Genomic DNA, 13,796 nt, shown 5'->3' with positions numbered 1-13,796 from the left:
GATACAAACTCTGAAGACACACCCTTTTGGTATGGTAATGAATGAAGCTAAAGAGGTAACTAAAATCAAATGTCAATATTAGAACTAGTGTATAATTAACTGTGGCTTTATGGTCTCTGTAGGAGCCACTATTACCCTCTCTAAATCAAACATTTTCCTTTAGTCACATGAGATAAACGTCTTAAACTTTTAAAAAATGAAATAACGAGAACAAGTAGAGGAGTATCAAGAATAATGTAACAACGAACCATGTACACATAATTAACCAATACTATCATGCAGCCATTTTTCCTAAGAAATAAAACATTATAGAACTTGAGCCTTCTGCCAGGCATGGTGGCTCATGCCTGTAATCCCAACATTCTGGGAAACTGAGACAGGCAGATAGATCACTTGAAGTCAGGAATTTGAGACCAGCCTGGCCAACATGGTGAAACCCCATCTCTACCGAAAGATTAAAATTAGTCTTACTAATTTATTACTAAAATTAATAAGACTAATTTATTAATACTAATATAAAAATTAGTCAGGCATGGTGGCACACACATGTAATCCCAACTACTCAGGAGGCTGAGGCACAAGAATGGCTTGAACCCAGGAGGAAGAGGCTGCAGGGAACTGAGATATTGCCACTGCACTCCAGCCTGGGTGACAGAGTGAGACTCTCTCTCTCTAAAAAAAACAAAAAGAATTTGAGCCTTCCTAAATCGTTTTCCTTCCTCTTTCTCCAGCCTAAAGCTGATATGTACAATTTTCCCATTCATGTTTGTGTGTTTTTTTAACCATATATGTATATACTAACACTGTGTAGTACTATTTTGCATATTTACAAATGTTACACAATTGCTATATTAAAAATAGCAATCTCCAAACTGCTTTTTTATTAATGATTAAAATGTCATTAAAAATTAAATTCGTTTCTTAATTTTTTATTGTCTCCTTTGATCATCTTTCATTATTTTCTATCATTATTTTTCTTTCTATTTTCTTTGGCTTTGCTCTCTTTTTTTTGTAAATGTTCTATTAATATGTGTGATTGAAGAAAAATACATCTTTTCTACATTAGTTTGCCTTAAGAAATATATGGAAAGCCTGGCCAACAAAGTGAGATCCCATCTCTACAACAAATTTAAAAATTAGCTGTGTGTGATGGTGTGTGCCTGCAGTTTTAGCCACTCAGGAGGCTAAGGCAGGAGGACTGCTTGAGCTCAGAAGTAAGAGGCTGCAGTGAACCATGATCATGCCACTGCACTCCAGTCTGGGTGACAAAGACTCTCTCCCCGCGCCCCAACAATCCCGGCAAAAAAAAAAAAAAAGAAATACGTAGGACATAGGTTTACTATTAAGTCTAAAATAAGGCCAGGCATTGAGGCTCACACCTATAGTCCCAAAACTTTGGGGGACCGAGGCAGGAGAATTGCTTGAGGCCAGGGATTTGAGACCAGCCTGGGAACCCTGTCTCTATAGTTAAAAAAATGCATGCGTGTGTGTGTGTGTGTGTGTGTGTGTGTGTGTGAGAGAGAGAGAGAGAAATGATACATTTGCAATTTTGGTATCTATGTGATTAAATGGCATGAGAAATAAACAATTGTAGAAGTTTAAGGAAAAGATTATCTTAAAGTTTATATCAATATTTAGAGAAAATGTTTTCAGCTACATTGGATATCTTTTTAACTTTTTTTTTTTTTTTTTTTTTTTGAGATGGAGTTTCGCTCTTGTTGCCCAGACTGGAGTGCAATGGTGCAACCTCGGCTCATTGCAACTTTCGTCTCCCAGGGTCAAGGGATTCTCCTGCCTCAGCCTCCCAAGTAGCTGGGATTACAGGCACCCACCACCATGCCTGGCTAATGTTTTTTGTATTTTCAGTAGAGACAGGGTGTCACCATTTTGGTCAGGCTGGTCTTGAACTCCTGACCTCAGGTGATCCATCCACCTTGGCCTCACAAAGTGCTGAGATTACAAGTGTGAGCAACTGCGCCTGTTTACTTTTAAAATAATCTATTTTTCCTTTCACTATGATGGGTCTAAGTGCAGATTATTTTATTTTAAACTTTGGTGTACACTATGATTTTCAAGATTTATGACATTCTTTAATTCTAGAATATCCTATTCATTATCTGTTCAAATAGTAGATCTCATCATACATTTTCTTCTCTTTTTTCCTTTGCTTTAAAGGAAAAAAATAAACATCCAGATAAAGAGGTTCTGAACTTCTACCAGTAGTGTAGGTATCTTCAGGTATATGGATGCCTAATAAGCATGCTGAGATGATCTAAGAATGGAGAGCAAACTCCTTTTTTTCTTTTAATTGAAGAATTTTTTTTAGGCCAGGTACAATGGCTCATGCCTGTAATCCCCACATGTTGGGAGGCTGAGGTGGGTGAATCACTTGAGGCCAGGAGTTCGAGACCAGCCTGGGCAACATGGTGAAACCCTGCCTCTATGAGAAATATAAAAATCAGCCAGGTGTGGTGGTTCACACCTGTAGTCCCAGCTACTCATGAGGCTAAGGTGGGTGGATCAGTTGAGCCCAGGAGAATTTTTTAGAGACAGGATCTCTCTCTGTCACCCAGGCTGGAGTGCAGTGGTGGGATCATAGCTCACTGCAGCCTCAAATCTCTGGGCTCAAGCAATCCTCCTGCCTCAGCCTCCTGATTAGCTAGGACTACAGATGCATGCTACCACACCCAGCTAATTTTCAATTTTTTGGTAGAGACAGGGTATTGCTATGTTGATGAGGGTTCCTGTATATTTCTTAAGGTAAACTGTTGTAGAAAAGATACTCCAACAAATAATGACTTAAAATGTAAGTATTTAGTTTTCTCATATGTAATCCTGAGGCTACTGGACCAAGTTTCCTGGCTGGTTCTGCTCTACATGGTCATTAATTGGCCCTGATTTTTTCCATCCTGTCTCTTCACCATTGCCTAAGTCAAGAATTCTTAGTCATTTTTGGCCGGGCGTGGTGGCTCACGCCTGTAATGCCAGCATTTTGGGAGACCAAGGCGGGCAGATCACCTGAGGTCAGGAGTTCGAGACCAGCCTCAACATGATCTCTACCAAAAATACAAAATTAGCCAGGCGTGGTGGTGCATGCCTATAATCCCAGCTACTCAGGAGGCTGAGGCAGGAGAATTGCTTGAACCTGGGAGGCGGAGGTTGTGGTGAGCCGAGATCGCGCCATTGCACTCCAGCTTGGGCAATAAGAGTGAAACTCTGTCTCAAAAAAAAAAAAGAATTCTTAGTTATTTTTGTGCTGTGGACTCCATTGGTCTTCTAGTTAAGTGTATGGACTCCCAGAATAACTTTTAATGCATAAAATGAAATACATTTGGAATCAAAAGAATGATGAATAATAGCCATTGTGTGATTTGATTACCTTCTATGAATCTCAGCCTTTAGTTGTTGTTTAATCTCTGCTTTTTGGGAGAGTCTGATCTTCTGCAGCAGAAAACTTAGACAGAAATTGCTACTGGGTGTGGAGTTCAGTCATAACAAAAACTTAAAAATACACAGCAATGGCTTTTGGACTAGGTGGTGGACAGAGAATGGAAGGATGCCAGGAGACTGTTGGAGGAGGCTGGAAAAGCAGTGAGGAGGCTGTCAATAAAGACTGGAGAAACAGCAAAAAGAGCATTAGAGGAGGCTGGAGAGGCAATGAGGCAATTATTGGAAACTAGAAAAGGGGAACCCAGAGTATGTAGTAGCAGAAAAATTACCAAGCTTGTAATCTATAGAGACTGATTTAAGCACTGATTTATCCAACAGCTATTTATTGAAAATCTATGCTGTGCCAGACACTGTGATAGGAGCTAAGAGACAATGTTAGTGTTGCAAGAAAACGTAATTTCACCAGTTAGCAATTTTCAGAATATTTTTGTAAATATTGGTAGCTTCTAACAATTAAATGTAGGTGGGGTCTACCTCCCTCCACCAATTTCCAATAGCCTTGATGTCAGTGTATTGTAAATGATATCTTATAATAAGTGTAAATCATAGACGAAATTCTGACAAATATATTCACTAGAATACCATTTAATATTAATATACACAGAAATTATAGTCCTTCCATGACAAAATACAGCATAATTCTAATAAGAAATACATAGTAAGGGCTGGGGGCGGTGGCTCACGCCTGTAATCCCAGCACTTTGGGAGGCCAAGGTGGGTGGATCACGAGGTCAAGAGATCGAGACCATCCTGGCCAACATGGTGAAACCTCGTCTCTACTAAAAATACAAAAATTAGCTTTGCGTGGTGGCGCTCACCTATAGTCCCAGCTACTTGGGAGCCTTAGGCAGGAGAATTGTTTGAACCTGGTAGGCAGAGGTTGCAGTAAGCTGAGATCACGCCACTGCACTTTAGCCCGGCGACAGAGCAAGACTTCATCTCAAAAAAAAAAAGAAATAGTAAGATGATGAAGCAGACAAAAGTCATAGTATTAATATTTTTGCAGTAGGTTTGAGAATAAGTTGTTTGTTGTTGATATATTTTACTGTTTTATGTTTTAAGAAGTTTGGTATATTTAGTATCTTACAGATTACTTTTATGATTCCAATACAAAATGTCTCATTTATTCAGGCTTGCAATTTCAAGTTGAAAGGTATAAGGTAACGTTATTAGTTATATAAATGGCATTTTAACCCCTAAAATAAGTTGAGATTCAATATTAATATGTATACATATTTAATTTGCCAGATTTACAAGTCATATACATTCTTGGGAAATTTTGTCAAATGGACAATTTAAACATTTAACTAAAATTATAAATGAAACCAAATATAAATCAAAGGCCTCATAAAAGTAACTGTTAAAATTTGTCAGATTTATAAATTAATAATTTGATTCATAACTTAAAAGCTTAAGAAATAGGTTTTTGAATTTGTAACATTAATAAATCAAATATGAATTTAATAACTTCAAGTAATATTTTCCTGAGTCATTCTCAAGAACATCAAAATATTGTCCTTGACAAAAATGAATCAAGTTCATCAGTGTTAAGTAACAGTGTTACCGAAAAGGGATCTCGATCCAGATCCCAAGAGAGGGTTCTTGGATCTCACACAAGCGAGTTCGGGGCAAGTCCACAGAGCAAAGTGAAAGCGAGTTTATTAAGAAGTAAAAGAATAGTAAGAATGGTTACTACATAGAGCAGGGCATTCAAGAGCAGATAAAGCAAGAGGAGGAACACATCCACCTTAGGTAGAGGCTTGTTTAAATATAATATAATAAAGAAAACAATGGGGAGCACACCAATGGGGAGATGTGCTGTCCTACAAGGGCGTGTAACAAAGGATTATTATTCTTTGTGTAACTACTCTCTTCTGCAGTAATATATATTATCTTTTCTTTTTCTTTTTCTTTTTTTTTTTTTTTGAGTCAGGGCCTTGCTCTGTTGCCCAGACAGCATTGTAGGGATCCATCTTGGTTCACTGCAGCCTCTACCTCTTGGGCTCTAGTGATCCTCCCACCTGAGCCTCACAAGCAGCTGGGACCACAAGTGTGCGCCACCATGCCAGGCTAATGTTTGCATTTTTGGTAAAGACAGGGTTTTGTCACGTTGTCCAGGCTGCTTTCTAACTCCTGAGCTCGAGTGATCCACCCTCCTCAGACTTCCAAAGTGCTGGTATTACAGGTGTGAGCCATCGCCTGGCCTGTATTATCTTTAAAGTGAAATTTATTCTTAAACTAAGAATGCTTTTGTTCTTGAGATATGGGACCTCAGGACATTTCCCAGGTTTGTTATTTTCTATGTCTGTTAATTCCTGAGTCTGTTTGGTAAACATTATTAACTTGTTTCCTTAACTGTACCTGAGAATGCCTGACTTGGGAATGCTGCCCAGTAGGTCTCAGCCTCATGTTACCCAGCCCTTATTCAAGACGGAATCGTTCTGGTTCAAATGCCTTTGACAACAGCTTTCATTGAAAAGGAATACAATGAAGGAATATCATGTGTGTGTGTGTGTGTGTGTGTGTGTGTGTGTGTGTGTGTGTGTGTGTTCTTTGGACTTATTTTTCTATTTAATTTAATAGCTAAAATTTACAATTCTAAAATTTTATTTGAGTGTTTAAGCATTTTAAGTAATACACTGCTAAAGAGAGAGGGTTTTATTTTTTCATTTTCAGTATTGCACTTCAAGAATTGTCCAAAGGTGACCCAGAGAACTCACTGTAGGCTTCTCAGACAATTAACAGCTCCCTCTCCCAGTGGATGGGGATGCAATGAACTTAGCTATCCACAGGCTGGTGATTTCTTATTCCCTAGCAGGAAGGTTACAATTTCCCATGGGCCCCAAGATCTCCAGGAAGGAGTAGATCTAGGATTTTGTGGGGCCTAAAGTTTATATATGTCTCTTTGTGCTGATCCTTCTTTTTTTTTTTTTTTAAAGACAGTCTTGATCTGTTGTCCAGCCTGGAGTACAGTGGTGTGATCTTGGCTCACTGCAACCTCCACCTCCCAGGCTCAAGTGATTCTCCTGCCTCAGCCTCCCAAGTAACTGCCACTACAGGTGTGCACCACCATACCCAGCTAATTTTATTGTATTTTTAGTAGAGATGGGGTTTCACCATGTTGACCAGGCTGGTCTCGAACTCCTGACCTCAAGTGATATGCCTGCCTTGGCCTCCCAAACTACTGGGATTACAGGCGTGAACCACCATGCCCAGCCTGACCCTTAATTTTTTATTTCTCAGATAAATCTTATTTCTTAATCCATACCAGGTGACATAGTAGAATTTATCTTTGCCTTCTTCATCTTAAGTGCTACTATTTGTGTGTTGATTCAGTGCTATTACTCTATTTCACATGGAGCTATGGGGGAAATTAATTTGAAATTTTATTCTGGACAAATGCAATGGAACAGTAAGACATAACTCTGTGGTAACAATTATGTGTAAGTGGAATGTAAGAAAGATTAGAAAAATATTTAAAATTAGAAAATTTCATTCCTATCAGCAAATTATGACAGATGTGAAAAATATCTCAGGAATAAAAGTGTCTATTGCTACAAATTATGTGTTTTTACATTATACGATTGAACAACATAGGCTTAAACTTCCTGGGTCCACTTATATGTGGATTTTCTTCCACTTCTGCCACCTCTGAGACAGCAAGACCAACTCCTCCTCTTCCACCTACTCCTTACCCAATGTGAACACAACCAAGCTGAAGACCTTAATGATGATCGACTTCTACTTAATATTATGCACAGTAAACATATTTTCTCTTTCCTATGACTTTCTTTGTTTTTTTCTCTATCTTACTTTATTGTAAGAATACAGTGTATAATACATATAACATGTAAAAAATGTGTTAATTAACTGTTTATGTTATCAGTAAGGCTTCTGGCCAACAGTAGGCTATTAGTAGTTAAGTTTTAGGGGAGTTATACATAGATTTTCAACTGCAAGTGGGGTTAATGCACCAACTCCCATTTTTCAAGGGTCAATGGTATAGCCCTCCCCTCCTTTTTTTTTTGATGGAGTCTCGCTCAGTTGCCCTGGTTGGAGTGCAGTGGCACGAACTCGGCTTATTGCAACTTCTGCCTCCAGAGTTCAAGCAATTCTCTAGCCTCACAGCCGCAACCTTCTGAGTAGCTGGGATTACAGGCACCTGCCACCACACCCAGCTAATTTTTGTGTTTTTTAGTAGAGATGGGGTTTTGCCATGTTGGTCAGGCTGGTCTCAAACTCCTGACCTCAGGTGATCCTCTTGCTTCGGCCTCCCAAAGTGCTGAGATTACAGGTGTGAGCCATTGCGCCTGACCTGGTATAGCCCTTTTGCACTTATGCAATTAACATGCCTTTATTATTAAATACAAGATCGTAGCTGAGACTGTAGGCATTTTTAGTAGAGATGGAGTTTCACTATGTTGGCCAGGCTGGTCTGGAACTCCTGACCTCAAGTGATTACCTACCTTGGCCTCCCAAAGTGCTGAGATTACAGGTGTGAGCCACTGTGCTCAGCCCTCTGTCTCTTATATAGTGTGACTGGTGCTTTTGTGAAGAATGTGTTTTTTTCTAACATGGTGTTTTAGTATATTTTTCATAACATTTTTCTGTAATCTTTTTGAGGGCTGCATTTAATTATTTAATTTAGAGTTGTTGACTTCATCAACTGCACCTTATCTAGACAATGTATAATCATATAATATGTACTCTTTTGTGTCTGGTCTTTTGTTCAGCAAAATTTTTTTGTGATTCATCCATGTTGAGACGTGTATCCATAATTCCTTTTTATTTCTGAATAGTGTTACTTTGAATGACTATGTCACACTACAGTTTGTTTATCCATTTACCTATTAATGGACATGTGGGTTGGATCCAGTTTCTAGCTGCTACGAATAAAACAGCTACACATATTCTGATTCAAGTTCTTTAGCAGTGGTAAAAATATTCCAAATCTTCAAAGTGATGGGCATTACATAACTACATACATTTATAAAGTCTCATATAACCATATACCTAAAAAGGATGATTTTTACTGGGTGTAAATTTTACTTCAATAAACCTGACTTTAATAATATATGTATATGTATGTGTGTGTATCTGTCTAAAAGAAGCATAGCACTAAGGAAAAAATGGTGGTTACTAAATTAAGAAACTTATGAGGTATAAACGTACTTGAAATTGGTTGCAATACATACATAATTAATAATTGTGTACAAACAAGTTGCTATATTCTACCAATAGAAATATGTAGTTATCAAAAAATTGTAGTTAATGTCTGGGTGTGGTGGTTCATGCCTGTAATCCTGGCACTTTGGGAGGCCACGGCAGAAGGATCACTTTAGCTTAGAAGTTTGAAACCAATGTGAGCAACATAGTGAGATATCGTCTCTATTTCTATTTTTTATTGTAGTTATAAAAGATAAATATCTATATTTATCTGTCCACCGATCCATCTATCCATCTCTCTCTCTGTCTATCCATTCAGAAAAACTGACTACAAAACTTTTGTTATCGGGAGGCTGAAACAGGAGAATTGCTTGAATCTGGGAGGTTGGAGGTTGCAGTGAGCCGAGATCGCGCCATTGCACTCCAGCCTGGACGATAGAGTCAGACTCTGTCTCAAAAAAAGAAAAACAAAACAAAACAAAAAAACTTTTGTTATAAAGTTGATATTGGGCCAGTTGCAGTGAGTCATGTCTATAATTCCAGCCGAGGCAGGAGGATCACCTGAGGCCAGGAGTTCGAGAGCAGTCTAGCCAGCATGGTGAAAACCCATCTCTACTAAAAATACAAACATTAGCCAGGCATGGTGACACATGACTGTTTTCCTAGCTACCTGGGAGGCTGAGCAATGAGATTTGCTTGAACCTGGGAGGCAGAGGTTGCAGTGAGCCGAGATCGCACCAGTGCACTACAGCCTGGGTGACAGAGCAAGATAAAAAAATAAAAATAAAGCTGAGGTTGAATACAGCAATCAAAAATTTTAGCATTACAGTACATACTTTCTCTTTGTTCTCAAATATGAATAAGATTTTTTAAATGAGCCTTTTAATAATTACTTTGTGAACCAATCTAAGTGTTTTATAATGGTATTGAACGTTTTGCAAACTAGTACACTATATTTGGGTTTAATTTTGTTCAAAATCAGTTGCAAAATTTAATTAAAACATTGGAGAATCAAAAGACTTCAGCTTTTTAAGTTTTTAGGAAATTCTGATTATTAAAACTAAACTTTCAACCAGGAAGACATTAAAATTACCTCTATGAAAGCAAAGAAAAAGTAGAACATTTAACGAGAATGTAAAATTAACAAAAATTGAATTCCATCATAATAGGTTCATTCTTTGAATATATTTTATAATGAAAAGAATGAAATTGATAAATCTAATAGTTTTACCACAGCTACATTTGATTAATTATTCTTACAAACCCTAGAGACAAATTAAGAAGGTCTATCTTGAAAAAAATCTTTTTTAAAAAAAGATACTATGGATCAGGCATGGTGGCTCATGCCTGTAATCCCCAGCACTTTGGAAGGCCAAGGCAAGAGAATTGCCTGAGGCCAGAAATCTCATACCAGCCTGGGCAACATAGTGAGACTCCATCTCTACACACACACACACACACACACACACATACACACACACACATACACAAAAGATAATATGAATGGAGGTTAAAAATCTTTACTTCTGAAAATATTTGAGCCCAAAGTATTTTACATATCAATACAAATGAAATAAAATTTATAATATCTTCCATTTAGCAGAATTTTCTCTGAATTTCCCAAGTACCTCAGAATCTGTAGAGGGAATATTTTCTGTATTAAAAATATTATGGTCTAGAAGAACAAATTTGTAGGACTTACACTTATTGATTGCAAGACTTACTATAAAGCTACAAAAATTAAGAAAGTGTGTACTGGCATGCACACTTCCTTAATTTTTGTAGCTTTATAGTAAGTCTTGACCTTCATTATATGAATATATGGAATATATATAAAATAAATATGTATGTGTATGGAATATATATAGAATATATACATATATGGCATGCATACATACATATATGCATATATATACACATATAGAATATACACATATATTCTATATATACTCCGTATATGGCATGCATATATATACATATATTCTATATATATTCCATATATTTATATAAATTATGTATTTTTATATATGGAATATAGATGTAAACAGAATAAAAGGCAGAAATAGAACTGTACACATACACGGCCAATTGATTTTTGACAAAGATGCCAAAGTATTTCAATGTGAAAGGAATAATCTTTTTCAGCAAATGGTACAGGAAGAACTGGTTATTCAGAAGTGCTATAGTTTGGATATGGGTTGTTTGTCCCCAGCAAATCTTACGTTGAAATTTGATCCCAAGGTTGGAGGTGGCCTAATGGGAAGTGTTTGAGTCATGGGGCAGATCCCTCTTGAATGGATTAGTGCCCTTCCTGGGGGTAAGTGAGTTCTCACTCTGTTAGTTCCTAAGCGAGCTGGTTGTTAAAGAGAGCCTGGTACCTCATCCCTCTTGCTCTTTCCTCCTCTCTTTCTGTGTGATTTCCGCAACACCAGCTCCCCCTCACCTTCCACCATGGATGGAAGTAGCCTGAGGTCCACACCAGATGCAGATGTTGGTGCCATGTTTCTTGTACAGCCTGCAGAACCATAAGCAAAATAAACCTCTTTTCTTTATAAATTTCCTGGTCTCAGGTATTTCTTCACAGCAGCACAAAACAGATTAAGACAAGAGGGAAAAAAAAATGAAGCTTAATCCTTAATTTTCATTTCACAAAACTTAACTTGAAATGGGTCACAGAATTATATGTAAATGTTAAAAGTTATAAAAATCTGTGACCTTGGCATAGGTAAAGACTTTTTAGATGGTACATAAAAAGCATGGGCTATAAAAGAAGTAAATGAATACGTAGGACTTTATCGAAATGAGAACTCTTGCTCTGAAAAATACAATCAAGAAAATGAAAGGTGAGTCATAGAGAAAATATTTGTCATACACGTATATACTGATAAAGAGCTTACATCCAAAACTCTTACAATTCACAAAGACAAAGAAGCCAGTTCTTAAAACTGAGCAAAAAGCCAGGCATGGTAGCACACGCCCGTAGTCCCAGCTGCTCAGGAGGCTGAGGTTGGGGATCACGTAAGGCTGGGAGTTTGAGGTTTTAGTGCACGATCCTCACACCTGTGAATAACTATTGCACTCCAGCCTGGGCAGTATAGTAAGATTCCACCTTTAAAAAAAAAATGAGCAAAAGATTTGAAAAGGCACTTTACAAAAGAAAATATATGAATAGCAAAAAAAGAAAACAAAAAAAGTCCATTATCTTAAGTCATCATACAAATGCAAATTTAAATCACAATAAGATAACCACTGCCCATCCATTAGAATGGCTAATACTAAAAAGACTGCTAACATCAAATGTTGGAGAGAACGTGAACCTACCAGGACTCATGGATTGCTGATGGGAACGCAAATGGTATGGGAATTTTGGAAAATAGTTTAACAATTTCTTTAAAGTTAAACATATAGTTCAACCCAGCAATTCCACTCCTAGGCATTTATCCAAAGGAAATGAAAACACATATCCACATAATAATTTAAATCTGAGTATTTATAGCAACTTTATTTATAGTAGCCCCAACCTGAATCCAACCCAAATGTCTATCAATAGGTGAATGGACAAACAAATTTGTTTCTTTTTATTTATTTTATTTATTTATTTATTTATTTATTTTTTTTGAAACGGAGTCTCGCTTTGTCGCCCAGGCTGGAGTGCAGTGACCGGATCTCGGCTCACTGCAAGCTGCGCCTCCCGGGTTCACGCCATTCTCCTGCCTCAGCCTCCGGAGTAGCTGGGACTACAGGCGCCCGCCAACTCGCCCGGCTAGGTTTTTTTTGTATTTTTTTAGTAGAGACGGGGTTTCACCGTGTTAGCCAGGATGGTCTCGATCTCCTGAGCTCATGATCCGCCCGTCTTGGCCTCCCAAAGTGCTAGGATTACAGGCGTGAGCCACCGCGCCCGGCCTGTTTCTTTTTATTAAGTAGTATGCCATATATATGTGTGTGTATGTGTGTGTGTATACATATATATAATTATTATTATTTTTATTCACAAGCCAAAGGACATTTGGGTTATTTCCAAGTTGCGGCTACTATAAATAAAGGTGCTGTAAATATTCATGCAGACGTCTTTGTATAAATATAAGTTTTCATTTATTTTGGGTAATCACATGGGACTGGCATTGCTGGGTTATATGTTAACAGTATATTTAGTTTCATAAGAAACTGCCAAACTGTTTTCCAAAATGGTTGTATTATTTGGATCTCCATTAGCAATGTATGGGAGTTCAAGTTGCTCTGTATTTTAGCCAACATTTTATATTCTCACTTTTTTTTAAATTTTAGTCTTTATAATAGGTGTTCTTATGAACTCAATTTTGTCCTCCCCAAAATTCATATGCTGAAATCTTAACCCTCAATGTGACTGTATTTAGAGATAGGGCCTTTCAGGAGGTAATTTAGGTTAAATGACATCACATGGGTGGGGCTGTAATCCAACAGAACTGGCATCTTTATAAGAGCAAGAAACACCAGGAATACACATGCACAGGGGAAAGGCCATGTGAGACCACAACAAGAAGGCACCACCTGTAAGCCAGGAAAAGAGGCCTCCCCAGAAACCAACATGCTGGTACCTTAATTTTGGACTTCCAGCCTCCAGAAATGTGAGAAAATAAATTCCTGTTGCAGTCCATTCTGTGGTATTCTGTTATGATAGCCAAGCAGACTAGTACAGATTGTATAGTGGTATCTCACTGTGGTTTTCATTTGTACTTCTCTAGTGATTAATGATATTGAACATCTTTTCATGTGCTTATTTGCATCTTTAGCTCTTTTTATGAACTGCATGTCTGCATAAAATTCATAATTTTGTGCACCAAAACCAATTCTTAGTACATTTTGCTCCACAGATTTCTTAATTCATTAGGATCATTGTCTTTACCATCATTCTGTGACTCACCAGCATCTGTGTTTGGATGAGTAATTTTTGCAAAAATTATGTTTCAGGGCTGAAAGCTTTCTTTTTCCCACAATGGACAGTTATACAAAGTTTAATATAGTGATTACCTTTTATACAATTGATAAAAGTAACTTGTTTTAATTTATGAAAGAAAAATTTAATAAACTATAAAAATCTCTGTGAAAGCAATAAGACAAATGTATAAAAACGATTTTAGTTAGCGGAGCATGGTGGCGCACGCCTGTAATCCCAGCTAGTCAAAAGACCGAGGCAGGAGAAT

Source organism: Macaca mulatta, chromosome 11 (genome assembly GCF_049350105.2).
Source record: "Macaca mulatta isolate MMU2019108-1 chromosome 11, T2T-MMU8v2.0, whole genome shotgun sequence".
NCBI classification, from domain to species: Eukaryota; Metazoa; Chordata; class Mammalia; order Primates; family Cercopithecidae; genus Macaca; species Macaca mulatta.
Note: the sequence above shows the minus strand (reverse complement) of the source record.